The sequence below is a fragment of the Hemiscyllium ocellatum genome, chromosome 11, assembly GCF_020745735.1.
Source record: "Hemiscyllium ocellatum isolate sHemOce1 chromosome 11, sHemOce1.pat.X.cur, whole genome shotgun sequence".
Taxonomy (NCBI): Eukaryota; Metazoa; Chordata; class Chondrichthyes; order Orectolobiformes; family Hemiscylliidae; genus Hemiscyllium; species Hemiscyllium ocellatum.
Window position 1 is genome coordinate 74,987,224 of NC_083411.1, and position 27,163 is coordinate 75,014,386.

Sequence of the window (27,163 nt, forward strand, 5' to 3'; positions counted from 1 at the left end):
ATTTTCATTCGTGACTATGTCTATTAGGCTATGTGATGCAAATGATAATGTATGCAAATTTTTAAATGAAAAGTGAGATGTTTGAATAAAAACAATTTTACACCAAGACCTTGTCATAGCCATGCGACCTCTTAATGTAGTTGCTTTCTGTTTTGAGGGGGAAGCCATTAAAGTTTTCACAAGAAACAGAACTTTGTCTCATTCAGCTATCTAGTACGCTTCTTGTGGCTAAATGAAGCATGTCAGATTTTGGTCATCAAAGTTGTCAGAACATAATTGTTCACAGTATTAAAATGGTACCAATTACAGTGGCAACATTACTGTTTAAAAAGTTCAGGAGTGATGAATTGCAAGATAAAACTCTCCGCTCCATCCTTTGTACTTGGAGGGGTCCCAAACATAATTTTCCCCCCCCCCCCCAGTTATATACTTATGGCTGCTTTCACTTCCAGTCTAGAATTTCTCTGGGCTGAGTGTATTTGCATGTACTGGTTAGCTGTACGGAAGGATTTTCATCCCCTTATGAACCATAGCAATCTTTTTATTGAGATCTGTAAGTAGATGATCAAATACAGCTCTCTCTCTTGTTCAAGGCAGTTGGCATGCTCATTCTAGACTGCTGCCTTCTCTATCTCTGATCATAGTCATGCGATCAGTTATATCACGTGAATCACATTGTACAGCCCAAAAAGCTGCACACAAGAGTGAGAAAACATGGGACTGAATATCGATTGTAAATTTGTGTTATGAATCACACAAACTGTTAAAACTGCATGTTGAACATTATGGGTTAACAAATTAAATTGAACGTGAGTGTGGCTTTAAAAGCTTTCGGCTTTGTCGGTGGAACCTGTTTAACCAGAACGTTTTTAAAATGGAAAAGGGAAGTGTATGATTAGCAGATATATGGGTGTGAATGCTGTTTGTTAACTGCATGCATTGTGAGTAGCTCTGAAGCAATCGTTACTTTGAATTTAATACAGTAGGCATATTTATTACTCACCACAAATTACTGTAAAATACTATCCTTTCTTCATTTGATGTACTGAATGTAAGTTATTATGGACTTTGCTTTGCATATTCAGTACAACTGTACAATGATGTGTTGCTGTGGGGTTAAACAAAGGACTGAAGCAATGAAAGGGATGTTATATTAAGCTGTAACTTGCAGTCTGCTGTCTGTTTTTACAGCTCTTGCATTTTTCATGAAGGCAAGATTTATTCCCCTGGAAATGTCTATGTCATAAGTAGCTGCACGAGTTATAATGCTTCAGTAATAGAAACTGAAAACATTGGAAAAGCTCAACACTCCTATCATCTTCTGTAAAGAGAGAAACGAAGGTCATGGTAAGGGTTTGTTTCGGGTCCACTGGGCTCCTTAGTCTGAGGTGGGGGGTGAGGGGGGGGTGCCAAGAGGTGGGGGAGTAGAAGTAGAGCTGCAGGTGTTGAACGTGGTTTTCCCTAAAGCTCAATCCTGCTACCTTGTGGTATTCCCATCGTTCACATATGATCTAGTACTTAGACAATTACATGACATCATGACATGTGACATTCCAGTATAAAGATACCTGCCTTGCCTTCAGTCTCACTCTCTGTCATGGAGATCAATGGTTACATGTGTGTCATGTACGGTAACATCAGAAAAAACACTGAATCCAGACCAAGTGTGTAATGTTCTCATATTTTAGCCTTGTAAGTAATTAGCATTGTGACTAAACTTCAGATATGTGTCTCCAGAAGAACCGGAGCTTTATGCTGTGTGAACTAACATATATTAAACCACAAATGTCATCATTGGGTAGAGTGTTTGCTGTCAGCACTCCTCCTTTGCCTTTCAGCTGATCTAATGGTTAGTGGTAGAACAACTACAGGAGAGGCATTGTTCTTATGGTCCTGATGAGAGGTTCTGATCTGAAACACTGACTCCCTTCTCTGATGCTGCTTGACCCGCTATACTTTTTCCAGCTTCACTCTTTCTCCACTCTGACTCTCTCCAGCATCTGCAGTGCTCACTATCTCCACTGTTCTTAGTCAACAAGGTTTATTGCATGGGTAGCACAAAGTGCAATTCTATTTAACCAGGGGGAGTTACGAAGACTTTAGAGAGCTGGTACAGATACATCTTGTGTGGACTGAGCATGAGAGGTGCCTTGGATACTAGGCATAAGTATTTGATCATCTATGTGCAGTTATAACCTGAAAGCTGAAATGAAATTCTGTCTCCACTCACAGACTCATTAATTCCAACCATTCCATTAATGTCTATGTAACACGAGCATTATCCCCTTTAGAACTATTGCTTTACACACTGGAGGGTTGTCAGTTATACAATAGACCATAGATAATAGACAATAGGTGCAGGAGTAGGCCATTCAGCCATTCGAGCCTGCACCGCCATTCAATATGATCATGGCTGATCATTCCTAATCAGTATCCGCTCCCTGCCTTATCTCCATAACCCTTGATTCCACTATCTTTGAGAGCTCTATCCAACTCTTTCTTAAATTAATCCAGTTAGTGACCGCAAAGTTTTGTTTTAAAGAAGGCTGGCTGTGGTTTCGCAGTCATCCACCAGATTGCCCATAAGCTGATAGAGGACAGTGTAGCTGCCTGAAGGTGGTCTCTGCTGGGCAGAGTGGAGCAGGATGAGAGGAAGCACTCGAGAGGTAAAATGGTTCTTCAGGTCTGCGTGGATGCCATAGCTGCCACAGGATGCCTTCGAGATGGGTATCCTCTACTCGGGATGCATGCTATAAAGCACTTTATTTATTTTAACTCTGGAAAAAAAAATGGATGAGAGGGTGACTCCGTCTTAGGATGTCCTTTCCTTCACAGTTTAAAAATCTCACAGCACCAGGTTATAGTCCAACAGGTTGTCCACTCCAGTGCAACACCGGCACCTCCACATCATGGCTTTCCTTCACAGACTTGCCTCCCGCTTCTGTCTGTAAACTGGAGAGCACATCCACCTTCCTTAACTCGACAGTAAGCCCATCTTCTGACCACTTGGGAATTTGGCTAATTTGGTGAAAAGAACAGCCTCTGTTTGAACCTGATTGGGCGGACAGTTCTCAAAACTTTGCCACAGTTCCAGCTGAATGACCACTCATCTGAACTCTCACTTGGCGTTCTGACGGTGTCCTAGAATATGACATGCTGCCAGTGTGCAATCCCCTTCAAGAAGTACTTTTATAGCTATCAAGCACTTTGGGATATCTGGAGGTTATTAAAGCTGGAGAAATGCAAGTGTATTCTTGCTCAGAGCTGGGTCTTCAAGAGTGCTGTCATGATTGTATGTCAGCCTAAGAGATTTACCTATGTATTTCTGTTGATATTGTGTTTACAGTTTGTGCAAAAATACAATCTTGTGTCTGCAATTTATCACAGTCTATTAAATTTCATTGAGCATTTGATTTATGGGAATAAAACCCTTTTGGCTGTCTTGCAAGCATTGATTGATGGGCAGTCTGCAAGCAACAAGCTGTGAAATTTTTTATTCAGTTGTGGGATGCAAGTGTCACTGGCAAGCCTGGTATTTTTTTGTCCATCTTTAATATAGCGCTGGCATTTACTCAATACTGTGTTTATACTGGTGGCTAGGAAAGGTTCAGTAATGAGAGAACAGAGTTGCATTGATTTAATGAGTTCTGAAAGTTCACTGCACAACTAATCTGCAGGCACACTACCTTTCTCTGTGGCAGAGGTCCCTAATGCAAGCAGCAGCTAGTGTGCTGGGGCTTGCATTGTCCACATGTGGCCACCTGGATAACTAGGTGTGGCTAACTGGACTTTGGATTGAGTAATAAAATATGACTGTGTGTATCTCATTACATGCTGTATATGTTTGAACTTCAACCCTTTTGTACATTTATTAAAATAATCAAACAAAAAGCAATTTTTTTTTGTTTTGGGTGTATTTTATTTACTTGGGTACTGAAGGGTGAAAGATATCTGTTGAATAAATGTATGTACCTAAAGTACATTTGCCTGTCTTGCGAGAATGCAAGAGGCATTTCCTACTAAAATTAGTGTTTTATTTTGTTTGAGGCTGGTGAATGGAGAGAATGATATCTCTGTAGTAACATCTGCAAGTTAGTTACCGATTTCTTTTGGAAAACTTTGAACCAAGTTCAACATTGAACGTTGATGTGTACAACACCTTATTGCACTGTAACAAAGGGAGTACATATTGAAAAGCCTGAAGGTAAACAGTACTTGTGTTAATGTTTGACAGAGATTACAGCAATAAAATCTGAAGTTGAGTCAAAAATAAATGACCAGAAAAGGTACAAACTGGCAAAAGGCAAGTGCAGGACTGACGTCAGGAACTGGGTCACGCACTAAGAAATGACTAGGAGGGAAAAGCTTCGGATAATTTCCACAGGAGTTTCCCTGGAGATCTAATGTAAAGTCTGCTGTTTACTGCATTTATTTAGGTTTTCTGCCGTTCTTTTGCTGAGGCAGAAGCAGGGATTTGGGAAAATTCCTGTGGAAATTGCTGGTGCAGAAGGGTTAGCTAAATGGGCCAAATCACCTCCCTCACTTAGCTTTACGACATAATCCTTTTATTTTTGTGCTTTTCTTTACCCCTGCAAGCTTTAGGGTTGACCAGAGTTTTAAAATGCACCTCTGATAAAACTGTCATTTTTGTAACTTTAGCAAGAAGTGTATTATCAAATGAAAAGCTGTTTGTGATACAGAATGTGGCTCTGTTCATGATTGGGATGTGAATATAGGAGGTATAGTTAGGAAGCTGGCAGGTGACACCAAAACTGAAGGTGTAGTTGACAGCGAAGAAGGTTACCTCAGATTACAATGGAATCTTGATCAGGTGGACCAATGGGCTGAGGAATGGCAGATGGAGTTTAATTTAGGTAAATGTGAGGTGCTACATTTTGGAAAGGCAAATCAGAGCAAGACTTATACAGTTAATGGTAAGGACCTAGGGAGCATTGCTGAACAAGGAGACCTTGGAGTGTAGGTTCATAGTTCCCTGAAAGTGGAGTCGCAGGTAAGTAGGATAGTGAAGAAGGCATTTGGTATGCTTGCCTTAATTTGTCAGAGCATTGAGCTGTCAGAGGAAGTGGTGGAGGCTGATATAAGAATAGGAAGGGTTTAGAGAGTCAAGTGCTGGTAATTGGGACTAGATTAGGTTAGGATATCTGGTCCGCATAGATGAGTTGGACCGAAGGGTCTGTTTCCATGCTGTACAACTCTTTGACTTTATGAGCTTACCCCATGCAAATGAGTTGAGTGTGACAGTGAGAGACCACAGGAATGTCTGGGCCTAGTTTTTTTACAGCACATTTATACTGTGTACAATTCTGCTATCTGTACTCCAATGCACTCTACATGTACAGCTCGCTGTAATCGTCACTGATTCCTGATCTGGCAACACCTCAAGTGTAAAATTCCCACTCTTGTATTCCTTCCCCTCCAATGCCTCAACCCTACCTACCTATCTCTTTAGTTTCTTTACACTGTACTGAGAAATCTGCTTCCCACCAATGATGAGTTTTAAACTGTAACTTCACGGTTCACTGCAGAATGAAGACCCAATATTTCATTTAGCTTGTTCTAGCAAAAATGCACTCTTGCAGAGGAGATCAGATGTTTGCTGCAGACCAAGCACCAACTTTGTGTTCAGTAATACCCAACGTCACTGAAGCTCAGATTGCACCAGAGTGTTGTGGCTCAGTTATCTGATGTGTAGCATCTCTATCTGAAAGGCCCATCTCACACCACACTGTTTACCAAGGACAACCTCAGCCATTTCATGTGAACAAAGTCCAAAATGCAGCAACAACAGGAAGATTGCATTGTTAAATCCTTAGTGGACACTGTTTTGATCTCATTCCGAGGCATTTCACTGTGTCATATTTTGCCTCAAATCACTTAAGCAAATTAATTTAGCAACCATGACTGAGGTTTAAAAGTAATTTTTTGCCTATGAATTATTTTGCAATGCTTTCAAGGTATGAAAAGCTCTTGACAAAAGCAAAATCTCTCTCTTCACTGTAAACAGGAGGGGAGGGGGGGCGGTGGTGACTAGCTTATTGAGGTCATCAACAGTAGCAGAATTGTATTCCAGCACAATCTGTAACCTCATGGCCTGGCATATCCCTGACTCAACCATTACTATCAAGCGAAGGGATCAACCCTGGTTCAATGAAGAGTATAGGAAGGCATGCCAGGAGCAGCACCAGCCATATCAAAAAATGAGGTGTCAACCTGTTGAAGCTACCAAACAGGACTATTTGCATGTCAAACAGCAAAAGCAGCAAGTGATAGAACTAAACAATCCCACGACTAACTGACCAGATCTAAGCTCTGCAGTCCTGTCACATCCAGTCATGAATGGCTGTGGACAGTTTAACAACTCACTGGAGGAGGAAGCCTCACCAATATTCACATCGTCGATGATGGAAGAGCCCAGCACATCAGTGCAAAAATAAGGCTGAAGCATTCATTCTTCAGTGAGAAGTGCCAAGTAGATTTATCTCTAGTGGTCCTCAGCATTACAGATTTCCAGTCTTGAGCCAATTTGATTCATTCCATGTGAAAACAAAAAATGTTGGAGACACTGGATATTTCAAAGGCTGTGAGCCCTGACAACATTCTGGCAATTGTACTAAAGCCTTGTGCTCCAGAACTTGCCACTCCCATAGCCAAGCTGTTCCAGTACAATTACCGCACTGGCATCCACCCAACAATGTGTAAAATTGCCCAGGTATGTCATGTGTACATGTGTACAAAAAGCAGGACAAGTCCAACCCAGCCAATTACCATACCATCAGTTTATTCTTGCGCATCCGTAAAGTGATGGAAGTGCTATCAAGCAGTACCCACTCAGCAATATCCTGCTCAGTTACGCTCAGTTTGGGTTCCACCAGGACCACTCAGCTCCTGACCTCATTACAGCCTTGGTTCAAACATGGACAAAAGAGCTGAATTCCAGAGGTGCGGTGAGAGTGACAACAGTTGACATTAGTGTGGCATCAAATAGCCTGAGCAAAACTGGAATCCATAAGTATTGGGACAAACTCTCCCCTTGATGGAGTTACACCCAGCACATTTCAAGATGGTTGTGGTTATTGAAGGATAATCATCCGTGGGCGGCACGGTGGCATTGTGGGCGGCACGGTGGCACAGTGGTTAGCACTGCTGCCTCACAGCGCCTGAAGACCCGGGTTCAATTCCCGACTCAGGCGACTGACTGTGTGGAGTTTGCACGTTCTCCCCGTGTCTGCGTGGGTTTCCTCCGGGTGCTCCGGTTTCCTCCCACAGTCCAAAGATGTGCGGGTCAGGTGAATTGGCCATGCTAAATTGCCCGTAGTGTTAGGTAAGGGGTAATGTAGGGGTATGGGTGGGTTTCGCTTCGGCGGGTCGGTGTGAACTTGTTGGGCCGAAGGGCCTGTTTCCACACTGTAAGTCTAATCTAATCTCACCTCTAGAAGTTTCTCAGGGTGGTGTGCAAGGCCCAACCATCTTCAGCTGCTTCATCAATGACCTTCCATTAATCATAATGTCAGAAGTGGGATGTTTGTCGATGACTGCACAATGTTCAGCACCATTCGTAATTCTTTGAAGCTGTCCATGTTCAAATATAACAGGATCTGGGCAACATCCAGGCTTAGGCTGACAAGTGACAAATGCCAGGTAATGACCATTTCTAATAAGAAACCATCTAACCATTGCCCCTTGATATCAATGGATTACAGTTACTGAATCCTCCACTGTCAACATCCTGGGGGTTACCATTGACCAGCAAGTAAATTGGACTCACCACATAAACACAGTGAATGTAAGAACAGGTCAGAGGCTAGGAATACTGCAGTGAGTAACTCACCCTCTGACTACCAAAAGCCTGTCCACCATCGACAAGGCATAAGTCAGAAGTGTGATGGAATACTCCCCACTCACCTGGGTGAGTACAGTACAACAATCAAGAAGCTTGAAACCATCCAGGACAAAGCAACCTGTTTGATTGACACCACATCCACAAACATCCACTCCCTCTACCAGTGATGCTCAGTAGCAGCAATGTGTACTATTTACAAGATACACTACAGAAATTCACCAAAGATCCTCAGACAGCATCTTTCAAACTCTTAAACACTTCCATCTAAAAGGACAATGGCAACAGATACATGGGAACACCACCACTTTCAAGATCCCGTCCAAGCCACTCCTCATCCTGACTTCAAAATAATATTTGCTGTTCCTTCACTGGCACTGGGTCAAAACCCTGGAATTTTCTCCCTTAAGGTTATTGTGGATCAACCTATAGCACATGGGCTGCAGCGGTTCAAGAAGGCAGCTCACCACCACCTTCTCAAAGGCAACTAGGGATAGGCAATAAAAGCTGGCCAGACAGCATCTCCCATTTCCCTCAAGTGAATATAATAAAAAGATGCAGTGGTGTATTGTGAGCGCTTTAATTAGGGCACTTAATTTGGAGACATATCAAGGGAATGTTATTTAAATAACTATCTTGAACAACTTCAAGGCAAAGGATGATAAGGTTGCTGAAGATTGGTTTAATTGGACTGTTCATGCATGTTATAATGCAAAGATAAAACTAAAAACCGTGGATGCTGGCGATCTGAAATAAAAACTGAAATTACTGGAGAAGCTCAGCGGGTTTGGCAGCCATCTGTGGAGAGAAAGCCATGTCAAAGTTTTAGGTTGAGTAACCCTTCTTCAGAGAGTTCTGATGACCTAAACATGGCAATGACCCACAGCTGAACAGTGCCAGGTTTGGAAAGCTGGAAGTGTGTGAAGCAGCTACATTGCAGAGGGCAACTAGTGAATGGCCCATCAATGGTTGCGATATGAGCATAAGCTTGCCCAGGTATTTCCAGTGATTTCAGCTAACTGGATTTTCTGAATTATTTTTATTTCATTATATATTCCATTACTTTTTGCTAGCATTTTCTTGATGAATAAGTGTTGACGTTTTAAACGAGATTATTTTAGTGCCTTTTGATTGATCTGAGTTGCTTGCAGAAGTTTCACGTTTCATTCTCTCCAGCCTGACAAGCGCCACTGTCACATCATGCTGGCTTCATAAAGTTGTTAGTCTTGTTTGCTTCTCAGAATGAGTCAGTGTTATCAACCAAAAACTGGTCCGTTGAACCAGTGCTGAGCTTCTAATGAGGAACGGGCTGTGCTGGATAGTAATTGTGGGCAAGTTTAGTATTCCAAAACCCATGTGACATGATTGACTAGTTTGCTTTAACTTCCCCTTATAAGGGTCCAGTTCTCTGATGTGGTTGCTTTGTCTCATGTTTGTTCTTGTCACTGGTATCAAATGAATGTTCTTTTGCTTTCATGAAAGTATAGGCAAGTGCTTAAAAATTAAAACTTGTTCCACGAATGTATTCCAGCTAAATTAGAATTTGTTGAGGAGCTTTAAGGTAATTTATCATTGATTTATGAAAGACATATAAGGTACATGTTTCTAAACTCGAGTAGAATGCGAAGAGTCTAGAAAAACTGGAAGTTTTTTGATGGGAATATGTTGAAATACTTAACTGTGGTGTTCAGGTTATTTGGGCTCTTCGTAGGGCATAAGCAGAAACTCTCCGTTGGGAAGATGTTCAGTACTTGGAGGACCCAGATTTGAGATAAGGAACAAGATGTTTACACAACAAGTTATGTTACTCTAGAATGTGCTGCCTTAAAGTATGGGGGAAGCAAATTCAGAAGTAAGTGTTTCAAATATCATTTGAAACGCACTTGAAAGGTTTTCTAAAAATGTACAGGTTTATGGGGTCTTAAGACAGCTTGCTTTCAAAGAGCTGACAATGACCAGATAGGGCTCTGTCTGTGCTGTATGATTCTGTGGTTTAAGCTGAAGTTCTGTCTTGAGCTGGTTAAAGGATAGATGACAGAGTACTGAATACATCCATAGTCATAAAACTCCAATAGTGAGAAAGGCCATTTAGCCCACACCAACCCTCCAAAGAGCATCCAATCCTATTCCTGTAACCCTGTATTTCCGACGCCAACCCACCTAGCCAGCAGTTCCTTGGGCACAATGGGCAATTTAACATGGCCAATCCACCTAACCTGCACATCTTTGGACTGTCTAAGGAAACTGGAGCACCCGATGGAAACCCATGAAGACGCTGGGAGAATGTGTAGCCTTCACACAGGTAGTTGCCCGAGGCAGGAATCAAACCTGGGTTCCTCGCATTGTGAGGCAGCTTACCACTGAGCTACCGTGCCATCCGTGATAATATACAATAGCATGACTATACATCAACCACATTCCCACTTCTGGCACTGGCTACAGTGATGTAGGTGATGCTTCATATCTCCTCCTTCAACATGCTGTTTCATTATAAAGTCAGAGTCATAGAGATGTACAGCACGGAAACAGACCCTTCAGTCCAACTGGTCCATGCTGACCAGATATCCTACACTAATCTAGTTCCATTTGCCAGCATTTGGCCCATTTCCCTCAACTCTTCTTTTTCATATACCTATTCAAATGCCTTTTAAATGTTGTAATTATACTAGCCTCCACCACTACCTCTGGCAGCTCATTCTATAAACGCACCACCCTCTGCATGAAAAAGTTGACACTTAGATCCCTTTTAAATCTTTTCCCTCTCATCCTAAACCTATGCCTTCTGTTTCTGGACTTCTGTACACTTTTTAAGTGCTTTGGGATTTTTCTCTATAATTTATAGGTGTTATCTAAATACGAGTGATTATTCTTCCACTTGGACTTCCAGTAGCAGATGCTTTAAAGTAACGTTAGTGACAGGCATTGTTATTGTTCCCGTTCTGCTATTTAACATAATATGGACAACCTGCATCTCCATTCCATACATCCATTTTAGCTCCACTTCTGTTCATACCATCATCTGTCAAACGTTCATCCATCTTCATTCTTGAAGTTTCAGTTGACTGAATCTCAACAGCTGTTTGGGTCAGAATTCTAGATTTCCACATCCTTTGTTGGATGGAGTATTTTCCGAAATCACTTCTGAGTATTCTGTCTCTGAATCTATAACTGCTTGCTTTTGGCTTTCAATCATCTCACTAAACTAGATCAACGAAGTCATTTTATGATCTTCCAGTTTGAAGGAAGTATCTCACGAAGCCATTGGATGGGCTGTGAGCATGTTGAACTTGACACAGTTTTTAGGAGTCATGTGATTTATATGTAAATGAATGGAATGACAATTCATGGACACTATTCAGTAAGTTCATATTGTCATAATTTAATGCCCTAAATCTGGATGTGGGTTTGCTCGCTGAGCCAGAACCTCAAACTGAGCTACAAGTCTTTTTAAAACTCGCTAAGCCCTAAATCTCTCTGTGTCTACCAACTGTTTAGTGTGTGCAGTCACCAATACTTTTCTTCTGTTGTTTGTCTTTGAGGTAAAAATATTATTTCAAAATTCACTCCAGTCCAGTGTGGTTGGAATAGTGCCTCTGCCGTAGGCTCTTACTAAGATCCAGGGAATTCTGCTGAGCCAACTGGTTTCTCCTTTGGTTGGGACTGTGTGGATCGTGGACCCTTGGTAGCTCTTCATCGCTGGAGTTGTGAACGAAGTGGAACCGTGTTTTGTTGGCCAGGCCTTTAGGCTTGTTCAAAAACAAGATTCCACAATCAGACGTGTTCACACTGCCAAGGAGCTGTGGGAGCTGTGGGAAATACTTTGAAAAGGTTGGCACTTCTGGAAGCCTGAGAGAAAGACAATATTGCCCAAGAGCGTTTTGTGCAAGAATGAATCAGAGATTTTTTGCGGAACGGAAGTTGACTGGCAGCATGGTGGCTCAGTGATTAACACTGTTACCTCACAGCACCAGGGACTCGGCTTCAATTCCACCTTTGGGTGACGGTCTGTCTGTGTGGAGTTTGCACATTCTCCCCTTGTCTGAGTGGGTTTTCTCTGGGTTCCTCCCACAGTCCAACGCTGTGCAGATTAGGTGGATTGGTGATGCCAAATTACCCGTAGTGTCTAGGGGAAGCGTGGATTAGCTATGGGAAATGCAGGGACAGTTGGCAGGTAGGGGTGATACTGTGGGGGAGGGGCAGTGACAATTGGTGGGAAGCAGTGTGACAGGGAAAGGAGGTGTAATTAATGGTGACAATTTGAGGGGGTGGGAAGGTATCAGTCAGAGACAGAGGAGGAGGGGAATTGCCAGAATGGTTGGCAGTGTGATGGATCCTAGCAAGAGCCCACTGCAGAGCCACCATTCCAATTAGACTGGGCTAGAGTGGACTTTAACATAATATTTTATTGCAGCAACAAATAACAGAGACAAGTATTGGGGACAGCAGCTGGTTCATACCTGGATTTGGCTCTTACCCTGCGGTTAAAATTGAAGGTTTATGATGGTGCTAGCAGGATAAGGGAGTTGCTCAGAGTCCAAGCCTCCTGAAACTTGAATAAAAGCAAACACAATATTAAAACACTTTTTTTCCCTCCTGCCTTTTTTATTTCTTTCACCCTCCTTTCTCTTTTTCTTCCTTCTCCTGGAGTTGTTAACTGGGCTTTGTTTCTGAGAGTGCCAGTAATTCTCATAACCTTCTGTGCAGTCATTCCTGAATCGGGATTATCTGTGCTGGGAGGTACTTAGTGACTGTTGCACATCCCTGCTCTTTCTTACTGCTCTCTCACATCACCCTCTAACAGAAATCACTGACTAATGCTCAAGAACACAGCTGCCTTGTTGGTAGAGCCCTTTTGCTCTTCCTTCCACCCTGGAGACAGAAGTTCATTAATTCTCTTGTGCGGGTGGAGTTTCTTTAAGCCCAAAGTAATCTGCGTTTCTGACTATTTGGTCTAAATAGAAGAGTCTATTTGAGTTAGCAATATGAAGTTTATTGCATAACTGCAACTATTTGCAGATGACATGAATTTATCCTCCATGGCAACATTTCTGGGGTTTCTCTAATTCCAGGCTGTCTCATACTCACTGCACTTTGCTCTGACCAAGTCCCCATGACATTATCACAGTGGGAGGTACTCACTGCGCCTAAAGTTTTAACCATTTCTGAGCCCAAATGCAACAAATCTTTGTTTCTGAAATATAACCCTGCGTAATCATCAAACTCAGTAAAGGCTGGGATTGTACCTGAGACCTTCTGGACATCAATGGATGAATGATCTGGGATTGTCTTTATCCCAGATCCTATTGTTCTCCAAAATAAAGCATATTTAAATACTATGAGCAAATCTCAGTAATTTTTCACTTCTGATTTTGGGAAAAAAAATTACAGTTTGCCTTATTGAATTTGTTGACACAGTAACTGACCTGGAACTCTTGAGTCGTTGCTCATGAATGCGGTGGAAGCAGAGGCAATCAGCAAACTCAAAGTTAAATTGGATTGGGGATTTGAAGGAGATGAGCTTGCAGGGCTGTGGGGATTGAGCAGGGGTGTGGTGGGGTTAGGGGACTGACTATATTGCTCTATTGAGAGTCATGTTAGCCTCAATGGGCTGAATGGCCTTCTCTAATGCTGCAAGTGGCTCTGCCTCTCTGATTTTATGTTAGGTCATTGGCCTAGGCTTTTCTCAGATGGCTGTATACTGTGCCAGCACCTGTTTCTTTTTTCCTTTCCTTTTTGAGCCCAATGATCCTGCTCCAAAAGAAGTGAGCTCCCTTCACTGAGAGCCAGGCCAGTTCAGAAAGGTGGAAGTGTACAGCCGCAACCTCCAGAGTGAGCCTGCTATTCCAGCAACAGAGAGATGGCTTACTGATTGGCTGCCACTTGCACCTTAACTCTGTCAATAGTGCATAGTTTTGAAATGACCAAGAAGCTCCTTTCTCCCTTGTACAGAACCTAACCCCACAACCATTTCCCCAAGCCTCACTTCCAGCTGGGAGACAGCGAGGCCTGCAGATGCTGGAGATCAGAGTTGAGAGTGTGTTGCTGGAAAAGCACAGCAGGTCAGGCAGTATCCGAGGAGCAGGAAAATTGACAGTTGACCCTTCTTGATGAAGGACTCCAGTCAGAAACATTGATTTTCCTGCTCCTCGGATACTGCCTGACCTGCTGTGCTTTTCCAGCACCACACACTCAACTCACTTCCAGCTGAGTCAGCTGTAACTTTCATTGGACATTGAAAGCTACAGTGTTCCTTTGTCTAGCATTCAAGTGATTGCAATGGGAGGAAATATAGTGGAAGCTGTGTGGTCTGATACATTGGTGTATTTTTGACATGCACCCAGAATAGGGTTACAGTGCAGCTGGTCTCTGCCTGATCGAAGCGATCCACTGAGGAAAACCTTGCTCTGTGACACTTGTTGCTGCATAATATGCTACCTTCTGCTCATTTGTGCTAATTAAAAATCGATTCCTGAGAACCTAGCTGTATTAAAACCAAAGCCTGGTCTATGGCTCCTCACCTGCTGACTGATCAGTCTGTGATAGCGATCTGATAGAGATTTGACAGAATCTCAATCCTTAAATCTGTCACTTTGAGGAGAGCTGCTGTACTCTAATTGCCACTCCAGATTAAATTGAGCAACTTTCAGAGCAGAGGAAATCAAAGCAGGACTTTTGTTCCACAATTTAACTGATTATAGCTATTGCAAGTGTTTATCACGGAAAGTCTTTGCATATTCTTCCCCCTCATATGCTCTATCTGCAGAATTTCTATAACAACTGCACAGCTGACTCGACCTGACTGTTTCCTCAGTCAGGAAATGAGAGTTGGTTTGTGGTCAAGGGATGATGTAAGAAAATTTAATGTTAGGACATTGGAGGAGAAATTCAACCCATTCTCCTGTGAATCATTAAAAGAAAGTCCAAAATTGAGACTAAATATTAATGTGATATATAGGCAGGTAATCTGTTTAGATGAGTTTGATTTGAGAGAGAAATTCTGTCCAGAACCCTGTGGATAGCTCCCTCAATCTTGTTTGTAATAATGAGTCTTTTGCATCCACCTGAGTGTGGAAACAGACTTGATTTAATGTCTGGCCCTCTCTCTTTGTGTTTCTTTCCTGGAAATAGATAGAACATTGGCAGAAGAACTCTTAAGTCAATCATGTTTTCGATTTAAGTGCATTCCAGTTGGGCTTCCATTCAGGAATTTCATGAATTCTGGCCCAAGATTGTTCCGCCCCAGGTACAGGCTCAGATTCCTTTCCGGCATACTGCTTAACATGTCTGTCTTGAGTATCAATGATTTCCTTCAAATGGCTTGCACAATAGTTTGATAGAAACCCACTGGAGGGAGCTAGCAGCCATTGTGCAGAATGATTGATTCCAGCTCTCGCCCTGCCTCTTTCTGTGGTGCTATGCCAGTTCTGTTTTCAAAATTTAAACAATAAAACAATCTCAGTTGGTGAAACTGTTGTTCCCTCTTCCTCTGGCCCTCTCCTACAAACCATTTCTTTGCTGAAAGGATGGGCGCAGAAAGCGTGTTCATTCTCACAAACTGATGATGCCGTTGTATTTTGCCTTGCCATGTTTATTCTCTGCCCCTTGCTTTGGTGTGTTGGCTACTTCTCATCCCAAGTTGTTGCCTTAAAAGAGAGAGGTGCAGCCTTGGATTGTTTTCAGACTTTGTCAACAGGAACACATTTGCATGAAGCAGTAGATGAAGTCCAATCACGTATTGAAGAAAGTATTGCCCAAAGTGAAAATCCGTTTAAATCAAGAAAACACATTTTTCAGCCTTGTGTGCCACTTTTTAAAGGACACTATAAAATCCTGAATGAGGTTCAAATCAAAGTCATAAATAAACATGATTCAACTGCTTATCTAGAGGATTAGGTTGATAAGTATTTCCTCATCGCTCTGATCCCCTGCCCTGTTACATTTGAGTGGCTCTGTGGAGAATTTCTGTAATTTCTCTTTAAGGCACTTTTGTGTATTTCAGCACACACTGTGTACCAATTCACCTCCACAGATTAAGAGTTACAGGTTCCTGAACAGTCAGACTGCTGGCTGCTTTCAGTAGTAGCCTCCCACTTTGTTTGAATTGTTTTTACACTTTGGCACCAGGGTCAGAAATTGAGAGTCCTCAGCCTAGGCGGAGTGGTTCTGCCTCTGACCTGAGAATAGAGAATGTTCTGCACCCACTCCTGTTTGTACATTGCAGTTTAAGCAGCATGGCAGTAATATCACAATGGAACCTGGAATAAGATTGTTTCAGTCTGCACTAGAATGTCATTGCCATCGCAAATCTTTTTTTTTCTACTTGCTGCATGGAGGCTCTTTGAAATATGTGAATTAACGCTTGAAAGTATTTCTCAACTGTAAGCTTGCTGAAGTTTTTGCCACTTCCCTTACTCATAACTCCTTAATGTCCTAATAGGAATGGTGAAGCTGGGAGCACACCCACTGATGTGTACTCTGAGACCCTTTGAATTTTTAACCAAAACAATGAGGCATATGCTTAACTAATATAGGATATTAGTAAGACTGCATCTGGAGTGCTGTCTACATTATTGATCACCATATTTAAGGAAGGATGTAAATGCAGTGAAAGAACTTGAGGGAAAGTTTACCAGACTAATACCTGGGATGGGTAGGGTGTCTTATGTGGAAAAGTTGGAGCCACTAAGCCTTTATCTGCTGGAATGCAGATAAGAATCAACGGGATGGAAACATATAAAATCTTGAGCGGTCATGACAGGTTGAATGTGGGTTATTGGCGAATCTAGAACAGGACGATACTGTTCAACAATCAGTTATCCACCTAAAATAGGGATCAGGTGAAATTTTTCCCCAGATAGTGAATCTTCTGAAGTCTCATCTTGAAAGGGTGGTTGAAACAGAGTCCGTGAACATTTTTAATATAGACAGTGCCATTTCTTGTGAGGGGAGGGGTGTGAAAGGTTATCTGGGTAGGTGAGAATGTGAATTTGAGATTACAATCCTATCAGGCATGATCTTATTAAATGATAGAGCAACTCAATGATCTAACATTGTTCCTTGTCCGAAATGTACTTTCCACAACCAAGTCTAGTTTCTTCTCTTCAAAACACTTAACTGCACAGGACATCTTCCATTCAAGTAGCAACCTTTAGAAGTGGTAAATAAAAAAAACTGTGGGTGCTGGCAATCTGAAACTAAAACAGAAATTGCTGAAGATACTCAGCAGGTCTAGCAGCATCTATGAAGAGAAAGCAGAGATAACCTTTTGGGTCCAATAACCTTTTTTTAAAATGTGCTGATGAAGGATCATTGGATTTGAAACATTGACCCTGCTTTGCATGCTGCCAAACCAGCTGAGTTTCTCCAGTGATTTCTGTTTTTGTTCTGAAGTATTGTGTGCTCAGGCAGTGTCACATTCAAATCTATTTGTCACCCAGCTGTAAAATCCTTTCGACTTAAATTGACAAAACAATTGGCATTGACAGAACAAATATAGTTCTCTGTCAAAAACGACTTGTCTATTCAGTTGAATATAAAAGTCATTCATTTCATTCACAGTGTTTGAATACCTAAAGCTGAATGTAGGCCTGTGGTGACAGCCAGTATCATGTGCATGGACCTGTTAAAAAAAAACCTGGAAATTTGTGTTTTTCGCATGATATCTGCTATGATTTGCTAACTTGCTACATCACATAAGTAATGGTCTTTTTGGTGCAGTGCTGGTTCCTACAGAATGGTATCTTCAAAATAAAAGTTAACCCACTTGGAGGGTTGTGTTGGTCACTTAGTTAGAAAAGGTCATTCAGTCTATCAAGCTCGTTCCTTTCATACCAAGTACAATTTATTTGGTCATCAACTCTTTTGGGACTCATTGGTCTGCTGTGGAAATGACCTGCAGGATTTTCCCTTCCTCTGCTCCAATTGTCACATCAACATATTTCCCGCAATTTGAGGAGAAGCTGTAGTCCACATTATGCTTCAGTCTGTACGTAACATACCAACCTGCAATCTCATTTGTGACCATTTATACATTCATCACTTTAATGCCGAGTCACTTTTACCTCTTAATTTAGCTCCTTTAAATTCTACTCCTCTTTGTTTTGTGTGTTAATCTATAGCCAGAATGAAGTGAAGCTGTCCTCTCATTCTAGATTGCCTTCCCTCTGTGTTGCTGCATGTTTAGCTACATTCAGATACACTTGAGCAAAAGCCTTGCACCAATCTGCTGGTTGAAAGCAATGTGTCTAACTTTTGTGGAAATTATCTAATCAGATCATACTTTTACGTCTGTGTTTCCTTTTGAAGGTGATGTGCACCCAATGAGTAGTTTTAAAAAAAAATCTTGGTGAATGGGTTTTGATAGAGCAACTGGGCAAATGATTGTATTCAAATAGCAGTTCATGTAATTTTGTAATGAACCATATCTTCAAACATATCTAAAATTCATTCCCTCAATAAGTAATCGAGAAAGACATGGCAAAATCAAGTCTTGAGCATCTCTGTAACTCTGTCTGATTTGAGTTAACTGCTCTCAGCTAAGACTTGCAGCTCTACTATTGATGATAAAGAAAGTTCGGTATTCATATAGCCCGTCTTATGCCATAGCAAGGTGTTTCATAGCAGAAATCATGTTGAAGGAAGGATTCAATTGGTGTAATATAATTTGGTAACCAATTTGGACACAGTAAAATTCCACATACTGTGTGATGATCAATTAATTTTTCTGTGTGTGATGTGGTTGAGGGATAGGAGCTAAAGGGGTGAAATTTATCAGAATGCCTTCCTGTTCCTAATTGCTGTTGGTAACTTATTTTGGAATATGTGTGGTGGAGAATAAGAGTGAAGTTGGCTGTGATGCCCACTTTGCTGGAACAATGCTATCCACTTGCACTTGAGACAGGCACATTGAAGAGTGGCCCCAGGCCATGGTGTGGAGAACTGCCTGTGGAACTAGACCCAGGCAAGTCTCAATGGACAATATATTGCTCATTAGCAATTTTCGTCGATGTAGCATGATCTGGACAGATGCAAGGAACAATGTTTTGTAATCTTCCTGAAAATTAATGTCCATTAGTGAATGAAAGGTCAGCTAATTTGAGAAATGGGGTGAAGAGGGAAGAATTCTATTGTTTGTTATCGTTGCACACTGCACAGCCTGTGTTTTATACTTGAGTCCTAAAGAGGAAAATGTGTTTTAGTATGTTCAGAAGATTGCCATAGTAATGTTTCCTGACTTTCAGTCTGCCACTTATTTGTTGGAACTTATTTGTAGGAACTTAACACAATGACTACTTAATCACCATGTTAGTGTGATTATAATGCGATAGGAAAATATCGGAAATTGGTGTTGTGTTTACTGTTGTTTGCTTTGGGCCTAGAAGTCTACTTATTGTGCATCCTCCTGAACTGGTAGTTCTTCACATTCTCCATCTGCCACAGAAACATTTGGTCATCCACACAGGAAATTAGGCTGGGTGTGGTACAGTCAGTTTAAAACACATTGCGTTTAACAAAGCCATTAATGAAAATCCCAGAAATTGAAAACAATTTTCATGTCAAATCCAACTAGAGGGTTAACACATAAAACAGCCACTTGGGAGAGATCCTAGAGGATTCTTTGGTCCTATGGAAACAGTACTTCAGCCCTCTAAACTATCTTTTTTGGAGAAGGGAGCTTGAAGATTAATGAATGGCAAATTACAGCATTTATGATTATCGTAATCAAAAGAAATATGTAATATTTATGTTTGCTGGGATTCAAGAACATTTTTCCTGTTTATAATGTTGTTCAGCCTGCAAATAAAGGTAGTTGCGTTTATAAAAACAAAAATATCTTTTATGATCTTAAGATCTTACAAAGATTTTGTGCCTTTTAAGATTATGGATATCTCAAAACACTTCGCAATCAATGAGGTACTTTGAAATGTAGTCGTCGTTGTACCACAGAAAACACAACAGCTAATTTGCTACCCCCCCAACCCCGATCAGCTCCTAGAAGCAGCAATTAGTGCAGGATAAGATCATTTGTTTCAATAAGGCTAATAAAAAAAACTATTGATCAATGCAGCAGGGATTGCTCCTGCTCTTAAATTTCCATATAAACCTTTATACCCATGTGAGAGATGAGAGTCTCTCATTGCAGCATCTTGTCTGAAGCACTGCCGAATTACGTTGCTGCACCTGAGTATCTGGCTAGACATTTGGTTTCAAGAGACCTGAACCCACAAACATCTGTTTCAGGAGTGACTGAGCCACAGTTGCCAACTTAAATTGCCTTAACACTAGCCAAATTACCTTCTGAAGTGCAGGACTGTTTTCCAAAAAGGCCAATGCTAATTTGTGCAGTGTAAGTGCTTACAAATGAAGCAATGAGATAAATTGTGAGCTGATAAGTATGTAAGTTAGTTCGCTGAACTGGATGGTTTGTTTTCAGATGTTTCATCACCATACTAGGTAACAACATCAGTGACAGCCTCCAGTGAAGTGCTGGTGGTGTGTCCCACCTCTGTCTAAATGGTGTTTTGGATGCTGCAAGAACACTTGTTAGTGTTGTTGTGTAGTTTTGCCTTGTTTGAAAAATGAGACACCCTGCAGTGCAACAGTTCTTTAGCACAGTGTGCAAGTGTCAGCTTTTGGAATGGGACTTATATCTATGACCTTCTGACCAAGGGAACAGTGTGATGCCACTCAGCCAAAATTGAAGAAAATAATTCAGGGTCATGTGCCTGATGGTTACAGATGCACTGCTGTGTCTTGAAGAGAATGCTGTCTTCCTGTGCCTCTGCACATCCCTATAGCTTTGTCAAAACTTAAATGAATTCAATCTCTCACATCAGAAGATTAGAAATATTCTTTCATCTGGTTAAATACTTGTAGCAGCAGCTTTGAAAAGAAACAAATTACAGCCAGAATTTTCAGGGCCTACCCAAAGCTTTCAGAAGGGCAACCAAGGGAGTTCAATGGGTGGAAAGCAATGAATCAGTTTCCTGGTCATAGGATAGAAATTTGGACCCTTTAGAACTTGTTTAGGTGGATCAACTCTTCCAATCTTGGTGGTCAAGAACCTCTTTACATTCATTTGCAAGCTGAGAATGCCCATTAGCATCCTAGCTTGGTGGAATTGTATTCACCAGCACAATCTTGTTAGGCAGTGTTTGATAGTCCTGCGCAATGCCAACCTTAAGAGTGCAAAATCACATTGACCAAAGCAAGAAGCGTTGAATAGACAGTGATACCAACCCTAACGGAGTACTGCAGATCGTTCATCCTTTTGCGATGTCGAAGCCGCTTTCTCTTGAGCTGTCCATGGGTGTTGAAATGGCTGACACCAGTGTCCTGGCTGTAATTTGTTATTTAGGATGGCGTCTTATCACTACCCCGAGGATAAATGCTTCCTTTCTCTCCCAGATAGCGTTCAGGAAAACCTCCAAAGGCTCTTTGCTGTGTATCTAATGTCCTGGGAAGTGGGTGTGGTTGATGAGCAGAAATTGAGTGATGCATCATGGGTGCCTTTTAAATATGGCTAACAGAAGTTGAACCCCAAACATTCTCATTGGAGGACGGACTCCCCACTTGCCTGCTTGTAAGCATTGGTATTTCATACGCACATGGGTATTCAATAAGCTGCGGACCTAATTGCACAAGAAAACCCAACCTCCCTCCCCCCCACCAAGTGGAAGAACTTCCCATTGCCACTATTAGTCTCAAACAACGATTCTGCCCTTTGTCCCTCTCTGTCATAAAACTCTCTTTGTGCGAAATCATGTTAGGTTTAGGTCATCTTGGAACAGAATGAAAGTTTGAATCATCAAATGAGTAACTTTGATAAGCCTTTGCCTCCTGCATTTTTTCTCAGTTGCCATTCATGAATAGTGCCTCCTTTCTCCATAAATCAATTAGCATCACAGTGCTCTGATCTTAAGTCCAAAGGTCAACTGTAATCTCTTCGTTCACTTAAAGCAAACTTGTTGATGAGTTAACAATATAATGAAGACTTATGATTTCTTGATTTTCTTTTTGAATTAGAAACAATAGAATGATTTTTGAGGGTGTAATTTCTGAAGCTGACTGTTTTCATTAATGGGTTTCTCATATTATAGAATAGAATAGAATCCCTACAGTATGGAAACAGGCCATTTGGTCCAACAAGTCCATACCGACCCTCCGAAGGCCTCCCTGAAGCACTGCTGCCTTACAGCGCCAGGGAACCGGGTTTGTCTCCAGTCTCAGGTGACTGTATGGAGTTTGTATGTTCTTCCCTTGTCTGCGTGCGTTACCTCTAAGTGCTCTGGTTTTCTCCCACAGCCCAAAGGTGTGCAGGTTAGGTGAATTGGCCATGTCAAATTGCCCATAGTGTTTGGGAATGTGCAGGTTAGGTGCATTAGTCAGGGGTAAATGAGGAGGAATGGGTTTGGCTGGGATACTGTTCGGAGGGTTGATGTGGACTTTTTGGGCCGAAAGGTCTGTTTTCACACTGTAGGGATTCTATGATTCTCATGGGATATGGAGTATTGGATTCACATCTTAATACTAGATGTTAACTTCATCTTCACTCTCCAGCATTTCCTTGAGACTGAGAATGATTCTGGTTTGATAGATTCTGAGAAGTCCAATGCATAATCTGCAGACCTTGCCAAAAGCAGGGAAGGCTCGGAGTTTTTGGTAGATTGTTTTGAAATTTGCCCACTCTTTCCAAAGTCTCTGCTTCACCCCTGCCAGTTCCCCGTGATGTCACACAAGATGTTTTGTGCTTTCCTGCACAAGCCTTCCATATTTTGGCTGGGCACAACGTAGGGACTCTGTCACAATAGCGGGGCCGTTTGACCACCTCATGGATGCTTTGAAGCAAATCCCTAACCCTTTTCTGTTGTTCTAATGGAAATTTCCTGTGACTAAGTTCTGATCTGAACATTGCTTCAGGAATCTAGTGTCTATCAGTGGATGATATTGTCTTGACAGCAGGGCTGCCTTTATAATAATTTGGTTCAATATACATCTGGCACTGATGGACTATTTGTGACACTTATTTTTAAAGACCATGGATTGATGAGGGACTTCTTGAAATTAAGTAACCTAACACTCATTCTAAGTGATAATTTTACAACTGCTGGTTCAAGCATAATGGTTGGTTTGCAGATGAGCTGAAGCCAATGGCTATGCAAATGGAGATTCACTTGGCAACAAGTAGCTGTTTGGTCTATGTGTTAGTGGCCAGTTATCAATGACTGAGACCTTCTGCATGGCAACATATTTGTGATTGGCTCCCAGGTCACTGAACAAGCCATAGATCTCAGGCAGCGCAGGAGCTCTGTTCTCTGCAGTAAAAACACTTTAAGCCTGAAGAAAACCTATTTACTTTTCCTTCTTTGTAAATAGCTGTAAGCTGTAGCTTTTGATTAACAACTGGGACGTTTATAAGTATGAAACATTCACCCTGTGCCTCCTGAAAATCAGTGTATGCATCTGGAGAAAAAAAGACTGGGAAGCAACATTCTTGTCAGCACAAAAATAATCACAGCAAACCCTGAGAATGCTGAACTGTTTTCTCATCTTTCCCTTCACCTATGATATCCATGTTATTTTTATGTGTCAGTATGTCTCTTATGAGGGAGTTTATACATGGGTTAGAGTTTAAAATAGTGAACTTATGCCACTGGATCATAATTGTTCACCTGCAGCTACAGTCGATTTATTTGTGATAAATAGTAATTCTTGTTAAGTAAAGTAACTTGGTCTGTGCTTTCTGTCAACCTGGGTCAAAAAGCCAAATAAATTGGGGAATTTTGCATACTTTTCAAAATCATTAACTTTTACGATGACTCCAGGAATAGCAGGGTTGATTGCCAGTGCACTAACCCAGTGAGCCGTGACATTTATGTTTAATTATTTGTACTGTGTAATAGTTTGGACTCGACAGCTGAATTTGTTGCATTACAAGCACACAGATTGAACTGGTTTGCAGGTATTGCATTTCACCCTGGAGACACAGATGCATTGTTCAGCTCGAAATTATGAAGATTTATTGTGACTATCGGAATGGCAAAGCTGTGCTTAATCGTATATGCAGGTACTTAAAGAACTGCCTATGAGTTGTAATCTGATCTCTCTCTGACAAGTCAGCACACAGCCTAGAGAAAGTTCTGATTGGTGTGTAAACTGGACAGTCTGGTTCCATCAGACCTGAATTGGCTCTGATGTGAGGCGGCAAAGTGGAGAAATACTTTCTGCATTGGTCTGTGCTGCCCTTGAAAAAGAGAGAAAAGAGAGAGGTAAAATGGTTACTTAATTAGAACAAATCTGGCTGAGGCCTCCATAATTGGTAGATAATAGTGATTTATATCTTGGACATCATGATAGATTGCCTCATTTAACTATTTACCTGAGGTAGATGCCAGTACTTTCAGGAAGTTCATTTTTAGATTGACTGTTATGCGAACCTTTATGTAGAATGTTTGTTTTTAAATTATCAATTGTGGTTGGTGAATTATAATAGTTATTATTGATGGCTGTTTCTTTTTGCCCCTTTATCAGATAAATTTGTTAGGTTTCAAATCTAAAGGATCCATTTCAAATTATGAATACACTCGTGTAATTGTGTTCAAAAGTAGTAGTTTGTTCATTTTCAATCTATAAATTCAAGTCAAGTTTTTTAAATTCCTCATTCACAATAAATTTATAAGGATGCAAACCCAAGTGTCTATCAAATGACCAAGTTATCATTATTTTCATATAATTGAAAATTCATAATTGAACATGACCTAAACGAATCAGTTTTTCTTGCCAAAGATGCTGCTGGCCCTAATAAGTTTTTGCAGCACTGTCTGTGTTTATTTAAGATTTCCAGTATCCACACGCTTTTTGTTTTACTTTAATCAATTAATTAATTATTCTGTCATGTAGTCATCCTGATTCTTCAGGCAATTGATGATCCTGGTATGTGGTAGTACTTTCCAGATGTGAATGACATAGCTCTATCTGCTTTGTTTTTTACTTCATGGCTTTTGTCAAGCTTTGTGATGATCAGCTCTATGATATAAGGCTCTATGTGCTGTTCCCAGGATACAGACCGAGACTAACATCAACTGTGCCTGGAGGACTATCAACTTGGTGAAAGACATTCTTTGGTATACCCAAAACTTGTTGGTCTTCCAGAGCAAAGAGTTGACCTTGATCAAGTGTTGTAGACTGGCGCGTTTCAAGGTTCAGGACTATGTGCTGAGGGACATAGTGAAGCTTTGGGGCCACTGCTGCCAAGGCACGATGGGGAAAGTGCACTATCTAAGGTTTTTCCTGCCATAATATAAAGAGGATCCGTTAGTTCTCTGACTACAATGTTGCATCAAAATGAATGTAAATAGATCATGTATAAGTAGAAAATAACTTTGCTTTTGCAAATGCAGTGAAGCATTGAGGAATATCAAATTCCCTTATGTTTTTTTTATTTTCTCTGCAAAGACTGAATAGAATTGTTTTAGAACCTTTTGTATGTATTTGTAGAGAAAGCTTTATAAATTAAGGATATCTTTGCTATATAAAAAAATGTCAGGGACCAAGGATAGCTCAATTCAAACATTAGGCAAATGTGTCACATAAAGCTGAACTGAATGAAGTCTTAGAGCCATAGAGATGTACAGCATGGAAACAGACCCTTCAGTCCAATTCTTCCATGCCGACCAGATATCCCAACCCAATCTAGTCCCACCTGCCAGCACTTGGCCCATAACCCTCCAAACCCTTCCTATTCATATACCCATCCAAATGTCTCTTAAATGTTGCAATTGTACCAGCAATTTCTGGAAGCCTGAGATATTCTCAATGATCGTTGTGTGTGAGTGAAGTGAGTAATATTTACATGGTCTAAGTAGTATCCTTTAGAAATGTTTCGACTGGATTGAAATAAACCACATAGCAAGGATCAAGCATTGGTTCGAAAAACAAAAGTTTCAGGATTCTCAACTTTCAGGTATTGTTGGAATTGTCAGAGTTGGGATGTTACAGGCAATCCTAGGCTCATCGTGAAAAGGACATCAAAAGACGAGAACATCTACTAAGCCAGTGAATTACAGTAGAAATGAAGTGTGAAATATTCACAATTTGAACAGAGAAATTTTAAGGGCAATTCTTAATCATTTTCAGAATTATGAAAAGGTTTTTAGGTATTAACTAATTAAAGATTGTTTCCTGTTATTAATAAATCACAATCATTATTGGAAGAATGGAGGGGAAAGTTAAAGGATACCTTTTACCATGTATGAGGCAGTTGGAATAAGACCATAAGACATAGGAGCAGAAGTTAGGCCATTCAGCCCGTCGAATCTGCTCCGCCATTCAATCATGGCTGATAAGTTTCTCAACCCCATTCTCCTGCTTTCTCCCCATAATCCTTGATGTTCTTGATACTCAAGAACCTATCTACCTCAGTCGTAAACATGCTCAATGATCTGGCTGACACAGCCTTCTGTGGATATGCATTTCATAGGTTCACCACTCTCTGGCTGAAGATGTTTCTCCTTATCACTGTTCTAAAAGGCCTTCCTTTATTCTAAGGCTGTACTCTCGAGTCCTAGTCTCTCCTACCAATGGAAACCTCTTCCTAACGTCTACTCTGTCCAGGCCATTCAGTATTCTGTACGTTTCAATTAGATCCCCTCCCCGCCCCCCACCATCCTTCAGAACTCTATTGGATATAGACCCAAAGTCTCTTTGCACTTCAGATTTCTGAATTTTGTCCCCACGTAGAAAATTGCCTATGCTTCTATTCTTCCTACCAAAGTGCATGACCTCACACTTTCCCCCATTGTACTCCATCTGCCACTTCTTTGCCCATTCTCCTAACCTATCCAAATCCTTCTGCAGCCTCCCCACCTGATCAATGCTATCTTCCCTCTACCTATCTTTGTATCATCTGCAAACTTAGCCAGAGTACCCTCGGTTCCTTCATCTAGATTGTTCATCTGAAGCATCTGATCATGATTAGCTTTTGAGGCTGGGAATATAAAAATTTTAAATAGGAACTGAGTAAATTGTAAAAGAAGGAACCGAACGTTCAGGAAAGGGTAGGAAAGTAGGATTTGAATATCCACCCTTCATTGAAGAATTCATACCTACAAAGGAGATCAGAGTGCTCTTTGTTTACTTCAGCGATGTAAAGAAATTGTTTTTTTGTTGTGTTTGCTCAGCTCTTGAAAGTAAGATTAAAAGGTCTGTCCCTTTGTAGACAGCAATGCACATTTGTAAATGTTTTTTAAAAATTTTTTTAAAATACTCTTTTTACTGCATGACCCCCACTCCCTTCAGTGTTTGCAC

The 27,163-nt window shown here is 41.1% G+C and overlaps 1 protein-coding gene across 8 annotated transcripts in view; it reads left to right on the forward strand.

Moving 5' to 3' along the window:
• elf1 (E74-like ETS transcription factor 1) overlaps positions 1–27,163 on the forward strand; it is a 269,290-nt gene that overhangs the window by 165,771 nt on the left and 76,356 nt on the right. Inside the window, exon 1 of one of the 8 annotated variants that reach the window (XM_060832625.1) lies at positions 1,329–1,347. The exons of the other annotated variants lie outside the window; for them this stretch is intronic. The gene's annotated coding sequence lies outside the window, so the exon portion shown is untranslated. Of the gene's footprint in view, positions 1–1,328; positions 1,348–27,163 lie in introns of those variants that run through there. 8 annotated transcript variants of the gene reach the window in all.